Source organism: Bombina bombina, chromosome 2 (genome assembly GCF_027579735.1).
Source record: "Bombina bombina isolate aBomBom1 chromosome 2, aBomBom1.pri, whole genome shotgun sequence".
Lineage (NCBI taxonomy): Eukaryota > Metazoa > Chordata > Amphibia > Anura > Bombinatoridae > Bombina > Bombina bombina.
Genome location: NC_069500.1, coordinates 192,588,896 through 192,608,880, shown reverse-complemented (window position 1 = coordinate 192,608,880; position 19,985 = coordinate 192,588,896). Strand labels below are relative to the sequence as shown.

The 19,985-nt window shown below is 41.2% G+C and overlaps 1 protein-coding gene across 5 annotated transcripts in view; it reads right to left on the bottom strand.

Annotated features, from left to right (window-relative positions):
• FAM169A (family with sequence similarity 169 member A) overlaps window positions 1–19,985 on the bottom strand; it is a 329,491-nt gene that overhangs the window by 9,151 nt on the left and 300,355 nt on the right. The window lies entirely within an intron of this gene.

Here is a 19,985-nt window from a genome sequence, read left to right as displayed (position 1 = left end):
CTCATCAGATCCACCAACCAAGCCCTGCAAGGCCAGGTTGCAGCAATTAGATCAAGAGACCCGCTCCCAACAGATGCAGGCTAAGACCCTGGGAGGAAGGTCCACATGGAACCGTCAAGGAGGCTACAATAACTCATGATTCTATCTCCGGACTACCCCATGCGAGGGATATTTCGGAGAAAAAATTCCAGACAAGGAGTCTACTCCACTCCTGGAAAGAAATGCCGAAAGAGGCCATTGTGGAACTAAGCCCCCTGAACGAAGCATGTAACCTTCTTCCAGAAGGAAGAAATATAGATCCTACCTGATGGAAGATATAAGCCGCAGATAGAATAAATCCTCTTGAAATGTGATAAAACGGACAGAAATCAGATGGGGTCACAATCCTGGAGTATGGAATTCTCAACTCCAAAAATGTAAGGGAGTACGGATTCCTTCTGAAACCAAGAACCCCCAAGCTCCTAATGGACCCCAAACTGTCCTCCAGCTTGAGAGGTAGGCATCCGTATACACATCTCTTAAGGAGGACTCAAAAAGACAAATGACTTAAGCCAGAGATCCAGACAGAGCCACCTCTCGAGTGGCCATCTAAGAAGATCTGAAAAAGGACCCAATGATCATCGATCCATTGACTGAGCAGACTTAGCTGTAAGAAGAATCCCTAAGCCCTGACCTGCCGGAGAGAGATCCTCTCCCATATAGGAAAGCCCTTCCTATTGTTGGTACAGAAGATAGACTAGGATCATTCAGTCCTATGGAGGACCATACTTGACTTAACCAAAAACTCCATGTGACATCCTTAAGGGATTCTACTCCCTAAGAAAAACATAGAATACTGCGCACACACACACACACATATATATATATATATATATATATATATATACAATATATTCGTAAGAATCTACTTGTCTTAGAGACTTAAAATCACTAAAGAGAAACAGTATTGACACAATACCAATCGGAGTAGAAACCGGGCAGACTTGTACAACTCCCAACCAGTGAGAACATATAATATTGTCCACATACACATCAAGTGTTTTATAAGAAAAAAAAAATAAATCTCCTCAATATAAGGGAGATAGAAAATAGTACACAAATAAATAAGAATAAAAATAGGAAAATAATACTATATGAATTTAAAGATTCACTAGGATAACTTAGAGGGAATGGCTGTAGCTGGATATGATACCCAAAGCTCTAGATGCAAGACTAGATCAGGATAATCACCAGGCCAAGCTGATAATCTCTTCGTTATGAAAGAGATAGAATATTCCTATACTTACAAAAGATCCTCTATCTATATTATAAATCCTATATATCAATATATATCCATCAAAAGGAAAAACAGTTCAAACCCTAAAGAAGGATAATATAGTCATAAAGACAATAGAATGGACATCAGATACAATTGATATTCATACCAAATATCCTTTAAATGAAGACAAGGTAAATACATTGATAAGTGGCACAAGAAAACACACTGGCAATGAAAATAATTTTAAAAAAAGCATGAACTAGAATATGCTAAAATATGATTATGAACTTGAGATGTAATCATAAACATGCTACATGATCCCAGAATCCTTAAAAAGGAAGTATTAGCCAGCGAAGCCCTGTCAGGATAAGGATATGAGCTCAGATCCTGAATTTATAAAATGGATGTGATAACATCAATTCACCACAAGATGTCGCGCAATACCAAGGAATGATAATCAAAAATTCAAATAAACAGGGAAAAATTATAATATGCTCTGTGTTGGAGAAAATAAATGTAACCCCAGATAAAATATGTACTTAACATACGTAAATACATTAAACAACAGAACTTATAACTACAATATGTAAGGAATAAATTAAACATTAAGTCCTAAGAATCACTTAATGAAAAAATTATTTTAACAGAGGATAACGATATTGAACAATCCAAAGTAGGAAATCGCCTCACTATTGGCAAGATTACAAGTTTTGCGTTAGGGTGCGGTATGGCTATACCGCTACTACTATAATAAACCTATTAACCCCTAAACCGCCAGCCCCCCACATTGCCAACACTATAATAAACTTATTAACCCCTAAACCTCCAGCCCCCCACATCGCAACTAATAATCTAAACCTGTTAACCCCTAAACTGCCAGCCCCCCACATCGTAACTAATAAACGAAACCTATTAACCCCTAAACCACCGCCCCCCACATCGCAAAACAATAAATTAAACTATTAACCAATAAACCTAACACCCCCTAACTTTAAATTAAAAGTTACAATATATCTTAAAATAAATACTTACCTGTGAAATAAAAAAAACTAAGATTAAATAATAAATTAACCTAACATAACTATTCTAATAAAATAAAATAAACTACCATAAATTACATGATTAAAAAAAACACTACGAAAAAATAAAAAAACCTAAATTACAAATTTAAATAAACCTAATAACATGAAAAAAAATAAAAAAATATAACATTACAAAAAAACGCTAAAATTACGAAAAATAAAAAACACTTAGACCTAGATTTGGAGTTTGGCGTTAGCCGTGAAAACCAGCGTTAGAGGCTCCTAACGCTGGTTTTAGGCTACCGCCGGTATTTGGAGTCACTCAAAATAGGGTCTAACGCTCACTTTTCAGCCGCGACTTTTCCATACCGCAGATCCCCTTACGTAAATTGCGTATCCTATCTTTTCAATGGGATCTTTCTAACTCCGGTATTTCGAGTCGTTTCTGAAGTGAGCGTTAGACATCTAACGACAAAACTCCAGCCGCAGGAAAAAAGTCAGTAGTTAAGAGCTTTCTGGGCTAACGCCGGTTTATAAAGCTCTTAACTACTGTACTCTAAAGTACACTAACACCCATAAACTACCTATGTACCCCTAAACCGAGACCCCCCCACATCGCCGACACTCGAATAATTTTTTTAACCCCTAATCTGCCGACCGCCACCTACGTTATCTTTATGTACCCCTAATCTGCTGCCCCTAACACTGCCGACCCCTGTATTATATTTATTAACCCCTAATCTGCCCCCCTCAACGTCGCCTCCACCTGCCTACACTTATTAACCCCTAATCTGCCGACCGCAAAGCGCCGCCACCTACGTTATCCTTATGTACCCCTAATCTGCTGCCCCTAACACCGCCAACCCCTGTATTATATTTATTAACCCCTAATCTTCCCCCCTCAACGTCGCCTCCCTAATCTGCCGAGCGGACCTGAGCGCTACTATAATAAAGTTATTAACCCCTAATCCGCCTCACTAACCCTATAATAAATAGTATTAACCCTAATCTGCCCTCCCTAACATCGCCGACACCTAACTTCAATTATTAACCCCTAATCTGCCGACCGGAGCTCACCGCTATTCTAATAAATGTATTAACCCCTAAAGCTAAGTCTAACCCTAACACTAACACCCCCCTAAGTAAAATATATTTTAAATCTAACGAAATTAATTATCTCTTATTAAATAAATTATTCCTATTTAAAGCTAAATACTTACCTGTAAAATAAATCCTAATATAGCTACAATATAAATTATAATTATATTATAGCTATTTTAGGATTAATATTTATTTTACAGGTAACTTGGTATTTATTTTAACCAGGTACAATAGCTATTAAATAGTTAAGAACTATTTAATAGCTAAAATCGTTAAAATAATTACAAATTTACCTGTAAAAGAAATCCTAACCTAAGTTACAATTAAACCTAACACTATACTATCAATAAATTAATTAAATAAACTACCTACAATAACCTACAATTAATCTAACACTACACTATCAATAAATTAATTAAATACAATTCCTACAAATAAATACAATTAAATAAACTTGCTAAAGTACAAAAAATAAAAAAGAACTAAGTTACAAAAAATAAATAAATATTTACAAACATAAGAAAAATATTACAACAATTTTAAACTAATTACACCTACTCTAAGCCCCCTAATAAAATAACAAAGCCCCCCAAAATAAAAAAATGCCCTACCCTATTCTAAATAACTAAAGTTCAAAGCTCTTTTACCTTACCAGCCCTGAACAGGGCCCTTTGCGGGGCATGCCCCAAGAAGTTCAGCTCTTTTGCCTGTAAAAGAAAAAATACAATACCCAAGCCCCCCAACATTACAACCCACCACCCACATACCCCTAATCTAACCCAAACCCCCCTTAAATAAACCTAACACTAAGCCCCTGAAGATCTTCCTACCTTATCTTCACCTCACCGGGTTCAACGATCTGTCCAGAAGAGCTCCTCCGATGTCCTGATCCAAGCCCAGTCTTCATCCAAGCGGGAGCTGAAGAGGTCCATGATCCGGATGAAGTCTTCTATCAACGGCATCTTCAATCTTCTTTCTTCCGGATCCATCTTACAGACCTCCGACGCGGAACATCCTGCTGGCCCGACGGACTAACGACGAATGACGGTTCCTTTAAGGGACATCATCCAAGATGGCGTCCCTCGAATTCCGATTGGCTGATAGGATTCTATCAGCCAATCAGAATTAAGGTAGGAATATTCTGATTGGCTGATGGAATCAGCCAATCAGAATCAAGTTCAATCCGATTGGCTGATCCAATCAGCCAATCAGATTGAGCTCGCATTCTATTGGCTGATCGGAACAGCCAATAGATTGCAAGCTCAATCTGATTGGCTGATTGTAGGAAATCGCCTCACTATTGGCAAGATTACAAGTTTTGCGTTAGGGTGCGGTATGGCTATACCGCTACTACTATAATAAACCTATTATTCCCTAAACCGCCAGCCCCCCACATTGCCAACACTATAATAAACTTATTAACCCCTAAACCTCCAGCCCCCCACATCGCAACTAATAATCTAAACCTGTTAACCCCTAAACTGCCAGCCCCCCACATCATAACTAATAAACAAAACCTATTAACCCCCTAAACCACCGCCCCCCACATCGCAAAACAATAAATTAAACTATTAACCAATAAACCTAACACCCCCTAACTTTAAATTAAAAGTTACAATATATCTTAAAATAAATACTTACCTGTGAAATAAAAAAAACTAAGATTAAATAATAAATTAACCTAACATAACTATTCTAATAAAATAAAATAAACTACCATAAATTACATGATTAAAAAAAACACTACGAAAAAATAAAAAAACCTAAATTACAAATTTAAATAAACCTAATAACATGAAAAAAAATAAAAAAATATAACATTACAAAAAAACGCTAAAATTACGAAAAATAAAAAACACTTAGACCTAGATTTGGAGTTTGGCGTTAGCCGTGAAAACCAGCGTTAGAGGCTCCTAACGCTGGTTTTAGGCTACCGCCGGTATTTGGAGTCACTCAAAATAGGGTCTAATGCTCACTTTTCAGCCGCGACTTTTCCATACCGCAGATCCCCTTACGTAAATTGCGTATCCTATCTTTTCAATGGGATCTTTCTAACTCCGGTATTTCGAGTCGTTTCTGAAGTGAGCGTTAGACATCTAACGACAAAACTCCAGCCGCAGGAAAAAAGTCAGTAGTTAAGAGCTTTCTGGGCTAACGCCGGTTTATAAAGCTCTTAACTACTGTACTCTAAAGTACACTAACACCCATAAACTACCTATGTACCCCTAAACCGAGACCCCCCCACATCGCCGACACTCGAATAATTTTTTTAACCCCTAATCTGCCGACCGCCACCTACGTTATCCTTATGTACCCCTAATCTGCTGCCCCTAACACCGCCGACCCCTGTATTATATTTATTAACCCCTAATCTGCCCCCCTCAACGTCGCCTCCACCTGCCTACACTTATTAACCCCTAATCTGCCGACCGCAAAGCGCCGCCACCTACGTTATCCTTATGTACCCCTAATCTGCTGCCCCTAACACCGCCGACCCCTGTATTATATTTATTAACCCCTAATCTGCCCCCCTCAACGTCGCCTCCACCTGCCTACACTTATTAACCCCTAATCTGCCGGACCTGAGCGCTACTATAATAAAGTTATTAACCCCTAATCCGCCTCACTAACCCTATAATAAATAGTATTAACCCCTAATCTGCCCTCCCTAACATCGCCGACACCTAACTTCAATTATTAACCCCTAATCTGCCGACCGGAGCTCACCGCTATTCTAATAAATGTATTAACCCCTAAAGATAAGTCTAACCCTAACACTAACACCCCCCTAAATTAAATATAATTTAAATCTAACGAAATTAATTATCTCTTATTAAATAAATTATTCCTATTTAAAGCTAAATACTTACCTGTAAAATAAATCCTAATATAGCTACAATATAAATTATAATTATATTATAGCTATTTTAGGATTAATATTTATTTTACAGGTAACTTGGTATTTATTTTAACCAGGTACAATAGCTATTAAATAGTTAAGAACTATTTAATAGCTAAAATCGTTAAAATAATTACAAATTTACCTGTAAAAGAAATCCTAACCTAAGTTACAATTAAACCTAACACTATACTATCAATAAATTAATTAAATAAACTACCTACAATTACCTACAATTAACCTAACACTACACTATCAATAAATTAATTAAATACAATTCCTACAAATAAATACAATTAAATAAACTTGGCTGATCCAATCAGCCAATCAGATTGAGCTCGCATTCTATTGGCTGATCGGAACAGCCAATAGATTGCGAGCTCAATCTGATTGGCTGATTGAATCAGCCAATCGGATTGAACTTGAATCTGATTGGCTGATTCCATCAGCCTTAAAGGAACCGTCATTTGTCGTTAGTCCGTCGGGCCAGCAGGATGTTCCGCGTCGGAGGTCTGCAAGATGGATCCGGAAGAAAGCAGATTGAAGATGCCGTTGATAGAAGACTTCATCCGGGTCATGGACCTCTTCAGCTCCCGCTTGGATGAAGACTTCATCCGGATCATGGACCTCTTCAGCCCCCCGCTTGGGCTTGGATCAGGACATCGGAGGAGCTCTTCTGGACAGATCGTTGAACCCGGTGAGGTGAAGATAAGGTAGGAAGATCTTCAGGGGCTTAGTGTTAGGTTTATTTAAGGGGGGTTTGGGTTAGATTAGGGGTATGTGGGTGGTGGGTTGTAATGTTGGGGAGCTTGGGTATTGTATTTTTTCTTTTACAGGCAAAAGAGCTGAACTTCTTGGGGCATGCCCCGCAAAGGACCCTGTTCAGGGCTGGTAAGGTAAAAGAGCTTTGAACTTTAGTTATTTAGAATAGGGTAGGGCATTTTTTTATTTTGGGGGGCTTTGTTATTTTATTAGGGGGCTTAGAGTAGGTGTAATTAGTTTAAAATTGTTGTAATATTTTTCTTATGTTTGTAAATATTTTTTTATTTTTTGTAACTTAGTTCTTTTTTATTTTTTGTACTTTAGCAAGTTTATTTAATTGTATTTATTTGTAGGAATTGTATTTAATTAATTTATTGATAGTGTAGTGTTAGGTTAATTGTAGGTAATTGTAGGTAGTTTATTTAATTAATTTATTGATAGCATAGTGTTAGGTTTAATTGTAACTTAGGTTAGGATTTCTTTTACAGGTAAATTTGTAATTATTTTAACTATTTTAGCTATTAAATAGTTCTTAACTATTTAATAGCTATTGTACCTGGTTAAAATAAATACAAAGTTACCTGTAAAATAAATATTAATCCTAAAATAGCTATAATAGAATTATAATTTATATTGTAGCTATATTAGGATTTATTTTACAGGTAAGTATTTAGCTTTAAATAGGAATAATTTATTTAATAAGAGATAATTAATTTCTTTAGATTTAAATTATATTTAATTTAGGGGGGTGTTAGTGTTAGGGTTAGACTTAGCTTTAGGGGTTAATACATTTATTAGAATAGCGGCGAGATTGGGTCGGCAGATTAGGGGTTAATAATTGAAGTTAGGTGTCAGCGATGTTAGGGAGGGCAGATTAGGGGTTAATACTATTTATTATAGGGTTAGTGAGGCGGATTAGGGGTTAATAACTTTATTATAGTAGCGGTGCGGTCCGGTCGGCAGATTAGGGGTTAATAAGTGTAAGGCTAGGGGTGTTTAGACTCGGGGTACATGTTAGGGTGTTAGGTGCAGACGTAGAAGTGTTTCCCCATAGCAAACAATGGGGCTGCGTTAAGAGCTGAACGCGGCTTTTTTGCAGGTGTTAGGTTTTTTTTCAGCTCAAACAGCCCCATTGTTTCCTATGGGGGAATCGTGCACGAGCACGTTTTTGAGGCTGGCCGCTTGCGTAAGCAACTCTGGTATCGAGAGTTGAAGCTGCGTTAAAAATGCTCTACGCTCCTTTTTTGGAGCCTAACGCAGCCTTTTTGTGGACTCTCAATACCAGAGTTATTTTTATGGTGCGGCCAGAAAAAAGCCGGCGTTAGTTTTTCGGGTCGTTACCGACAAAACTCCAAATCTAGCCGTATGATTACAAAAAATAAAAAACGAAATTATCCAAAATAATAAATATTACATCTAATCTAATAGCCCTATAAAAACAAAAATGGCCTTTTGTAGGGCATTGCCCTAAGTTAAACAGCTCTTTTACCTTACAAATTCCCCTAAAAGCATTGCTTTTGTGCGGTATGGAGCTTAACGCACTATGATGCACAACACAAGGAGGTTTTTCAGTAACTCATAATGGCAGCGCTATGAAAAGTGTGATACCTTTCATTTTTGCGTTCTTTACGCACCCGGTATAGCGCAAAACATGTAATCTAGGTGTATGAGAGGAATTATATGACAATAAATTTGCAGCAGGCAACAACAGAAGAACACTCCCCATATGAGATAACATACATTAATATGCCCATGACAATAAAAAAGAAGTATATAATAAACCTATTGTCATCGACATTATCCTCAATAAGATATTATTGAGCCCGCCCCTAATGCCTAAAGTAAGAATAAGCCTTGTAGGAACAGGCGTAAACAGCTACAGAAAATTCTGTACATAAACAAAAATACCCCTAAGGGAATAAAAATATAAAATATAATTGCACACTTATAATATCCATCATTAAAATAGGAAAATACCCTGCCACAAGATGGCGCCAGTCACCAGGGAATCCTGCAGAAGAGGATGAAACAACAAGTGCAATCATTAACTGTTAAATAACTGTATTCTAGTGACTCCACTAAGAATAAATAAAAAAACCAAGGCATGGAAAATAAATATACATTATCAAAGTTCCACACCTATGAGCAGTACACTTAAAGCACGATCCAGGTCTCAAGATAGAGCTGGGGCGAAATTGTTTAATGTATTTTCTGTGGTGGGATGCACTTCAGCTGCGCTTCCCGCCACGGACAGCTCACTTGGCGCTGTTTTCTATTGCGGTACCATGGGGGGGGTTTTCTATATATGACCCCCGGTGCAATATTGAGGTAAACCTCAATAGACCATAAGAGAAAAGATAAAAAATGGTGCCAAAGGGCTAATGGTGCGTTTTGCAAGCACCATCCCAAAACTTAGTAAAACATACTAATTCAATTAAAACCTTTCCTGTGAACTTGCTCTCACAAAGTATATAGAGCAAGGCGCTGAGCTATCGATGCACATAGAGATTGCCACCATGAAGCTCCCAGCACTGCAAAGCCCAGACAGAATGAAAGGGAAAGCTAAACACAAATTTCGGTAACCTCCTCTGCACAAGAACAGAGGTGTCGCAATCCTGAGATTCTCACAAACATCTGCAAACCTTTGGATAGCCAGATCAAGAGAATGATTGTAAGGAATATCCGTCCTTGAAGATCACACTCAGAGAGTGGATCGCTGATAACGAGCAATAGTAGGACGAACCCAGAAAACCAAACCCTCAGAGCAAAATGCTTGCCTGATTAACCATAAGAACAATCGGGAGGGAATTTCCTTAATCCATGGTACCCTATAGGACACGCTCTCCGCAAAGTGACAGGCTTGCGACTTAAGTCAAAACCGCCTCGGGAGAGCGAAGAGAAATGTCCCTCAGGACAGGGAGATCTGGACAAGGACACTGGAGAACGATTCTCCCAACTGGTATTCCAGGTAAATCTGTTAAGAATGATTTAAAACAGCGCCATGCCGATGTCTCGGCCATGGCTAAAATGAGACCTGTCAAAGGAAAAAAAAATCAAGAAGGGCCCAGGACAAAAACATCACCCCCCACCACAGAGCCAGTGATGGCCTGGAGGGGGTCGGGAGGGCACAACCTGATGAAGTAAACTCTAACTTCACGAAATCTAAGTAAAAATCTTCCTGTCTGTGACGAAAGGCAAAGAATGACTGGGGGATGAGGGAAGAGGGGGAGGTATTTAAGCCTTTGGCTGGTGGCCAGGTTCAGTATTTCCCACAAGTAATGAATGCAGCTGTGGACTCCCCCTGTATTAAGAAGGAAAAGGCCCTTGGTAGTCAAGCCGCATATAACCCCCACATAAAGGGATCATCAAACTGCATGCATACTCTTATGTAGTGAAACACATAAGGGAATCTGATTCTTCCCTTAATGCTGTGCCCCATAGCTAGTAAGCACCTCTAACCACCGTTAAAAGGACCATGCAGTTATAGGAAGCGTGAGGGAGGTATCACTAACACAAATATGATACACGGTCCCCACGCATCATAAAGCCTGGGTCATAACATGCACATTAGACCCTTCAGAAAGCAATAAAAGCGGCGCCATCCCTGACATTGGCTAAAAACCAGTTAGCTGCTCATCCGCAACATATCTCAACTAGTAGATATGTATTAAAAAAGAAAAACAAAAAAACACAGCGATCCCCCCAAAAAAGCTACTCCTGTATTAAATAACATAAATTATGATTACCTGATAATTTAATTTCCATCGAGGGGAGGAGAGTCCATGGCTTCATTTATTACTATTGGGAATTAAGAACCTGGCCACCAGGAGGAGGTGAAGACACCCCAGCCAAAGGCTTAAATACATCCCCCACTTCCCTTATCCCCCAGTCATTCTGCCAAGGGAACCAGGAACAGTAGGAGAAATATCAGGGTAAAAAAGGTGCCAGAAGAAGAATACATTTAGGGCCACCCAACTGAGATACGGGCGGGAGCTGTGGATAATCCGCCCCTCGATGGAAATGAAATTATCAGGTAAGCATAATTTATGTTTTCCATCTAAAGGGGAGGAGAGTCCACAGCTTCATTCATTACTATTGGGAACATATACCCAAGCTCTAGAGGACACTGAATGAAAACCGGGAGGTTAAAAGGTGGACCCTAATCTGAGGGCACCACAGTTTGTAAAACCTTTCTACCAAAAACATCTTCCGCAGAAGCAAAAACTTCAAATTTGTAAAACTTTGTAAAAGTGTGTATGGAGGACCAGGTAGATGCCTTAGAAATTTGATCCACAGAGGCCTCATTCTTGAAGGCCCAAGACGAAGCCACAGCTCTAGTGGAATGAGCTGTGATCCTCTGAGGAGGCTTTTGCCCCGCTGTCTCATAAGCCAAACGAATCAAGCTCCTCAACTAAAAAGACAAAGAAGTAGCAGAGGCCCTTTGCCCCTTGCCCTTCTCAGAATACACTACAAAAATAGATGTAGACTGTCTGAAATCCTTTGTAGCCTGAAGAAAAAATGTCAAGGCACGAACCACATCCAGGTTATGAAGTAACCTCTCCTTTGAAGAGGAAGGGTTAGGACACAAAGAAGGAACAACTATTTCCTAATTAATGTTATGGTTAGACACCACCTTGGGGAGAAACCCCAACCCAGTGCAAAGTACAGCCTTATCCGCATGAAACACCAGATAAGGAGGATCACAATGCAAGGAAAGAGAACCTTCCATGACAGAATCTTAATGTCTATGGAATGCATAGGTTCGAACGGAACCCTCTTCAAGTCCTTAAGGACTAAGTTTAAGCTCCAAGGCGGAGCCGACTGTCTAAAGACAGGCCTGATTCTAGACAGAGCCTGAACAAAAGACTTAATGTCAGGGAGCTCAGCGAGTCTCCTATGCAACAAAACTAGGGGCAAGACCCTTCTCCAAACCATCTTGGAGAAAGAACAGAATCCTGGATACCTTCACCTTATGCCAAGGATATCCATGCTTCTCACACCAGGACAAGTAAGTCCTCCACACCTTATAGTAGATGCGACGAGTGACTGGCTTCCTTGCCTGAATTAGAGTATCAATCACACCTTCTGAAAAGCCTCTCTTAGCTAAGACTAGACGTTCAATCTCCACACAGTCAGCCTCAGAGAATCCAGATTTTGATGCTGAAAGAGGCCTTGTGACAGCAGATCCCTGCGACAGGGTAACCTCCACAGCGAAGAGGATGACATCCCCACCAGATCCGCAAACCATGTCCTCCGCGGCCATGAAGGAGCAATCAGAATGGCCGAGGCCCGCTCCTGTTTGATGCGTGCCACTATGCGAGGTAGAAGCGGTAACGGAGAAAAATGTAAGCTAAGCTGAATCCCCAAGGAAGCACTAAGGCATCTATCAGCACTGCCTGGGGATCCCTGGACCTTGACCCGTATCGAGGTAGTTTGCAATTGAGTCTGGACGCCATGAGATCTATCTCCGGCGTTCCCCATCTGTGACAAATCTCCGCAAACACTTTGGGGTGAAGATACGGTTCCCCCAGATGGAAGGACTGTCTGCTGAGAAAGTCCGCTTCCCAGTTGTCCACACCCGGAATGTGAATAGATGAGAGCGAGCAGTCGTGGGACTTCGCCCACTCTAGAATCCGAGACACCTTCCTCATTGCGAGGGAGCTCTTCGTACCTCCTGATGGTTGATGTAAGCCACCGAGGTAATGTTGTCGGTCTGGAATCTGATGAAACTGACCAACCCCAGAGAAGGTCAAGCCTTCAGAGCATTGTAGATTGCTCGTAGTTCTAGGATGTTGATCGGAAGGAGAGACTCCTCCCTGGACCACTTTCCTTGTGTCATCCTGGCACCCCAAATAGCTCCCCATCCTGACAGACTGGCGACCATGGTCACAATCTCCCAGGACGGTCTCAAGAAGGATGTCCCCATGGACAGCTGCTCCGGACGAATCCACCAAGAGAGGGAATTCTGAGTCTGAGCATCCAGGGATATCAGCTGTGATAGATCTGTATGTTCGCCGTTCCACTGTCTCTCTCAACATGCACAATTGAAGAGGTCTGAGGTGGAACCTGGCAAATGGGATGACATCTATGCTCGGCACCATGAGACCTATCACCTCCATACATTGAGCCAACGATGGGCTTGAGGAGGACTGAAGGGCTAGACAGGCGGACGCAAGCTTCCTGCGCCTCTGATCTGTGAGAAATATCTTCATGGACATAGAGTTGATTATCGTGCCCAGGAACTCCACCCTGTTGCTGGGAACCAGGGAACTCTTTCCTGAGTTGATCTTCCAACCATGAGATTGGAGCAAAAGAAGAAGAGCCCTCGAATGATTCTCTGCAAGGCTGAGCGATGGTGCCTGAACAAGGATGTCGTCCAAGTAAAGTGCCACCGCAATGCCCCTGGATCTGGCCACTGCAAACAGCGCCCTCAGAACCTTCGTGAAGACTCTCGGGGCCGTCAGCCAGATCAAATGGAAGGGCCACAAACTGGAAGTGTTGGTCCAGAAATGCATACCTAAGGAACCTGAACCACAAACAGGTTGGAATAGTACCCTAGACCCCTCTCTGCTAGGAGTACTGGTACGATAACCCCGAGAGAGGCGAGATCTCTCACACACTCTAGAAAGGCCTCTCTCTTCTCTGGTCTTGAAGACAAATTTGATAGGAGGAATCTGCCCTCGGGCGGATGGGATCTGAACCCTATCCTGTAACCCTGGGAGATCACTTTGAGAACCCAAGGGTCCTGAACGTCCTGCAACCATGCGTCTGAGAATAGAGATAATCTGCTCCCTACGTGATCCGGAGACCGGTTGGGGGCCGCCCCTTCATGCCGATTTTGTCTCGGTGGGCTTCTTGTTCTGCTTAGACTTATTCCAAGACTGAACCGTCTTCCAAGATCCCTTGGACTGGTCCGCCTTTGCGGCGAGTTGCTGGTGCTGGGCCTTGTCCGCACGAAAGGGACGAAAAGTAGATCCTTTAGGCTTATCCTGCGGTAGGAAAGCTCCCTTGCCTCCCGTAACCATGGATATAATCTAATCCAATCCTGGACCAAACAGGATCTTTCCTTGAAAAGGCAAGGACAACAGCCTCGCCTTTGCGGTCATGTTGGCCGACCAAGATTTTAGCCACAGAGCCCTGCCTGCTAAAACAGAAAAACCTGACAACTTAGCATTCAGGTGAATAATTTGCATATTGGCATCACAGATGAAAGAAGTGGAGATCTTCAGTGCCTTAATCTTCTCCAGTATCTGGAGTATTTCACACAGGGATTCACACCAATATGTTGCAGCTCCAGCGACCGCCGCAACGGCCGCTGCTGGCTGAAAAACAAATCCTCTGTGCTGAAACATCTTTCTCAACATGTTTTCCAGCTTTTTATGCATGGGCTCCTTAAACAACGAACTATCCTCGAGGGGACTAGTCGTCCGTTCCGCGAGTGTAGAGATAGCCCCACCCACCTTAGGGATGGTCCTCCACAGCTCAAGATGAGAGCCCGGAATGGGGAACAGTTTTTTAAAGGAAGAAGGGGACAAGGAAGAACCTACTCGCTCCTATTCATTCTTAATAATATTAGCTATCTTAACGGGAACCGGGAAAGACTGAGGTACTAACCTGTCCTTGTATACCTTGTCAACCTTAGGAATCGCAGGCTACTACTGTATCTTAGGTTCCAGAACCTCCAGAGTAGCAAGCACCTGCCGTAGCAGAAAGTTCAAATAAACCATCCTAAACCTATAACCAGGCTCCTCCGCCGCCGGAGATTTAGATGACACAGACTCCGACCCAGAAGGAGCCTCCTCTGAAGAGTCGGAGTGGGCCTCGTCATCCTATAGAGCCTCTGGATCTCCCATCGGCGAGGACAAACCCTGGACCGGGCCGATATGATAAACCCTACGCTTGCGCTTAGCAGAACGTGGTAAGGCATTGATCACTTTTCAAAACCGCCGATTCCAGTTGGTCCGCAAAGTCTGACGGCCAACAAATCTCTCCTGAAGGAGTAATGGTTGGACCCCGGGGAGCTGCATGTGCAATAGGAGATGAATGTAGGGAACGCAGAACCCTCAAAGGTGGACGGCTCAGTAGTACTAGACATACGTTTACATTTAGAAATTGTAACTTTATCAAGGCATGTGGAACATAGTTGAGCAGGCTGAACTACCAGAACTTCCTCATAATAAACACAGGAATGAGACTTTATTAAGGAAGGAGAGCCTTCTAACGCGTCAGAGTCCTCCATCGCTTGCGCGCTTGGTTAGACTAACTTTATTTATTTAAAAGGCACCTTTATACCACCAATGGCCGGGGCACTCACCACCTCCTAGGACCCGGACTACAGAAACCGCTACATCTCCTGAAGTTCCACACATTGCCAGAGCCTCATCTCACACATAAAGCAGCAATGAAACAATAAACAACATCATGTATAAACCCCCTGTTCAATAATCCCCCTTCTAGGAATATTAACCCTTGATTCTGTAAAGATAAAAAGGCGCCACACTGTGACCATGTCTTCAATGTTATCATTATTATAAAAAATGAAACGATCTTACCAAAATCTACGCCTTGGAACAGGAACACAGCCCTTCAAGTGTGACAGGTTAGTAGCCTCGCTCCTGACATGGACTTGAGTGAAGAAAGCAGGCAGCTTAACTCGTCAATGCTGATTGCTTATGGAGCTGTTAATATGAGTCGGAATAGTTTCGCAGAAAGACTCTCCCTGCATCTCCGGACTCTAACTTTCGCCAGGCTCTCACTGAGAGGCTGACAGGACTACTTAAAACTCCAGTCCCACTGCGAAGAGTACTACCCTCCATAAGAGACTACACCGAAAATCCGGCACTCCTCTGCCATCCTCCTGTGACGAAAGGCAAAGAATGACTGGGGGATAAGGGAAGTGGAGGAGGTATTTAAGCCTTTGGTGGCCAGGTTCTTAATTCCCAATAGTAATGAATGAAGACGTGGACTTTCCTCCCCTCATGGGTGTATCAGGTCCCACTAGGTTCCAGAATATCCCAGTCCTCTCTCCATATTTCCTTGTCCCAAGAAATATATATAAAAGGACTTACCATCCAGGGTCTACTGCTGTGGAGCAGTCACAGCAGCTACAGGTCTGTTAGCCTCATCCAACCGCTGACAGGATCAATAAAAGCAGAATAACCAACCCTGGCGTTCTATATAGGGTTAGCATAAATTGTTGGAGGAAAAGTAAGGTCTACCTCACCAACCTCCAACAGCTAATAGCCACCATTACTCTTACTAAAGAGGATTACATGGACACAGCATTGCCCCAATCCTTGCTTACAGGGAAACTACCCATTAAATAATTAATGACTTGATTTTCTTCAGACACCATCTTCGCACATCCTCCTATGTACAAAAGCAAAGAATGACTGGGGGTTATGGGAAGTGGGAGGGATACTTAAAGTCTTGCTGGGGTGTTCTTTTCCTCCTCCTGGTGGCTAGGAGTTGAATTCCCACTAGAAATTAGAATGGATTGCTGGACTCTCCATGCCATTGGAAAGAAAGGATGATCTTCCTGGAGTAATTTATGACTCCAGACTAGACATCAGAAGCCATCCTGAAGTATGCCCACAGGCCGAAATATTTAAATGAGATGACTCTATAGTCATTCACTAGCTTCATGCTTGTGAAGTAATCAGTAAAGTAATCCGCTAATCATTCTGAAGTCTGATGATGTCTGATGATGTGCAAATTACTTCTAAAGTAGTTTGATGATCATCATGACTCCAGGATGGTCTCTAAAGTAATCCTGTTTGTCTTGGGTTTATATGTTTATGCATTTTATGATTGGCTGATGGCTGTCACATGTTGCATGGGGAAGGAAAATGTAGCCAAGTTTGTCAGAAAAAAAATCTACTACTCATTTGCATTTCAGACTAAGCACTTCTGCAATATATTTTTATTATGTATTTGTTGATTATGCAATTCTACTGTGTTTAATGGTCCTTTAACATAGGTAATTACAATATAAATAGATATACTATATTTAATATGCAATCAGTAGCACTATTAAAAAAAATCAGTATAAGACAACAACCTAGGCACTGGAGCGATAACAGAATATCAGTTACTTTTATATATGTATAGAGTATGTAAGTGCTAAATAATGATTTATATATATACTGCTATGGGATTCACAGCTATTGGAACATACTTGCAACTGCGCATGCACAGTTATAGTGACATCCAATCCAACCTGTTTGCAGCAGAGCAAGAGCGTGTTGCTATAGAAATACATAGCGAGCGTGGTGCCTCTCCTACTGGCTGCACCACACACTGTCAGATTGTAAAATGAAATTATGGAGAGGCATCCATGGGATAAAATAGGAAAATAAAAAAATAAATACTGCAGTTTAAATTATGACAGTACACTAGATAGAACGCATTGCTATTTAAAGGGACATAAAACAGGTTGAGATCTGTGCATATCCTAAAAATGGCTATTTAATTAGAAATAGTTTGCATAAAAAAATGTTTAAAAATTGCTGGTGAGTATTTTAAAAATAAAAAATAAGTAAAATTAATTACAACTCCACCCCCCTTATCAGTGTTTAGATACAGGCATTGTATTTCAACTGAGTTCACAGCTTCTAGGCATGCTCCAGCAGATAATCCTAATTAACTTTTGCATTCTACCAAAACAACAATAGATATAGATACAGCCATAGAAGGAAATGTGTAGGGGGAGTTAGAACTTTGCAATTCAGAAACTAAAAAGGAAGGGTTAATGGTGAGGCACTGCAGTATAAATTTGCAGGTAAAGTAATTAAAGTACATGTTATCATATTTGTCTGTATCCCAACTTGTTTTATGTTCCTTTAAGTTTATGATGCTCTAAAGTAGATTTCTTTCCTTAAAATAATTTTCAAATATTAAATATTTACAAATTCAGATTACATATATGTCTGTAAATACATATATACACAAATAAATAAATAAATGCATAAATACATATGTACACACACATACACACACACACACATATATATACCTATAAATACATCTTTAGTATGTATCTCTTATGTTAGAGCCCTTTGACGGTTTGTCTTTTTTTTCTAACACCATCTCATATCTTTGATCCCTTATAAGTTCTGTGTGCAATTTTGTTTTTTTAATCATTTTTATTAGATGGTGTTATTATGAGAGTAACTGTACTTTGTAATAACATTAATTATGCTTACCTGATAATTTAATTTCCATCTGTGGGAGGAGACTCCACTGCTTTATTCATCACTTGTGGGAATTAAGAACCTGGCCACCAGGAGGAGGCAAAGACACCCCAGCTAAAGGCTTAAATATCAGGGTATAAATGGTGCCAGAAGATAATATTAATTTTAGATCTGCCCATCGGAGCAAACGGGCGGGAGCAGTGGACTCTCCTCCCACAGATGGAAATTAAATCATCAGGTAATCATAATTTATGTTTTCCATCTTAATGGGAGGAGAGTCCATTGCTTACTTCATTACTTGTTGGAACAAATACCCAAGCTCTATAGGACATTGAATGAAAAAAACGGGAGGGTAAAAGGAGGCGGACCCTATACTGGGGGAACCACAGTCTGCAGAACCTTTCTCCCAAAAGCTGCTTCCGCCGAAGCAAAAACATCAAATTTGTAAAACGTTGTAAAAGTATGTAAAGAGGCCAAGTAGCCGCCTTACAAATCTGCTCCATAAAAGCCTTGTTCTTAAAGGCCCAAAAAGAGGCCAAAACTCTAGTTGAATGAGCCGTAATCCTCAGAGGAGGTTTATGTCCCACTGTCTCAATGCAAAACGGAGGACACTCCTCAGCCAAAAAAATAAGGATGTCGAAGAGGGCCTCTGACCCCCACGCTTCCCGGAAAGAGAACAGAGAAGAAGTTTGTCTAAATTCCTACGTAGTCTGAAGATAGGACTTCAAGGCACAAACCACATCCAGAACTACATTGAAAGGAACCACAATCTCTTGATTGATGTTGCGAATTGACACAACCTTAGGAAGAAAACCAAACTTGGTTTGTAGAACAGCCTTATCAGCATGTAAAGCCAGATAAGGAGGAACGCATTGCAAGGCAGTAATCACAGATACTCTGCGCGCAGAAGCAATAGCCCGTAGAAAAGGAACCTTCCAAGACAATAATTTAAAGTCTTCTTCATGCATAGGCTCCAATGGAGCCCGTGCAAAACCTAAAGAACAAGATTTAAACTCCAAGGAGAAGCAATAGTTCTAAACACAAGTCTGATCCAAGCAGAGCCTTAACAAGTGACTGCACATCAGGATGTTCAGCGAATCTCTTGAGCAGTAACTTAGACAGGGCTGAAATCTGCCCCCTCAGGGGACTTGCAGAAAGCCCTTCTCCAGTTCATCCTGGAGAACAACATAAGTAGGTCCTCCACATCTTATGATAGATGCAACGAGCAGCCAGCTACGAGCTTGAATGAGAGTAAAAATAACACTCTCAGAAACCCTCTCTTGGCTAGGACTAAGCGTCCAATCTCCATGCAGTCAGCCTCAGAGACCTAGACATAGATGAGCAAAGAGACCTTGGTCAGCCGATCCCTGCGACAAGGTTACTTCCACGGAGGATATAACGACATCCCCACTAGTCCACGAACCATATTCTTTGTGGCCAAGATGGAGAAATTAGTATCACTGACGCCTGCTTGTTTCGAACCACTACACTAAGAAGTAGTGTTAAAGACCGTAGAAGATAAATGAGATTAAACCTCTAAAGCCCCGCTAATGCATCTGTTAGCTCCGCCTGAGGATCCCTGAACCTCTGGGTAACCTGGTAATGAGACGTCATAAGATCTTCCTCTTGCAAATTTCCGCAAACACTCGGGATAGAGAGACCAATCCCCCTGATTAAAGTATTGTCTTCTGAGGAAATACGCTTCGCAGTTGTCCACACCCGGAATGTGGATCGCTGACAGCGAACAAATG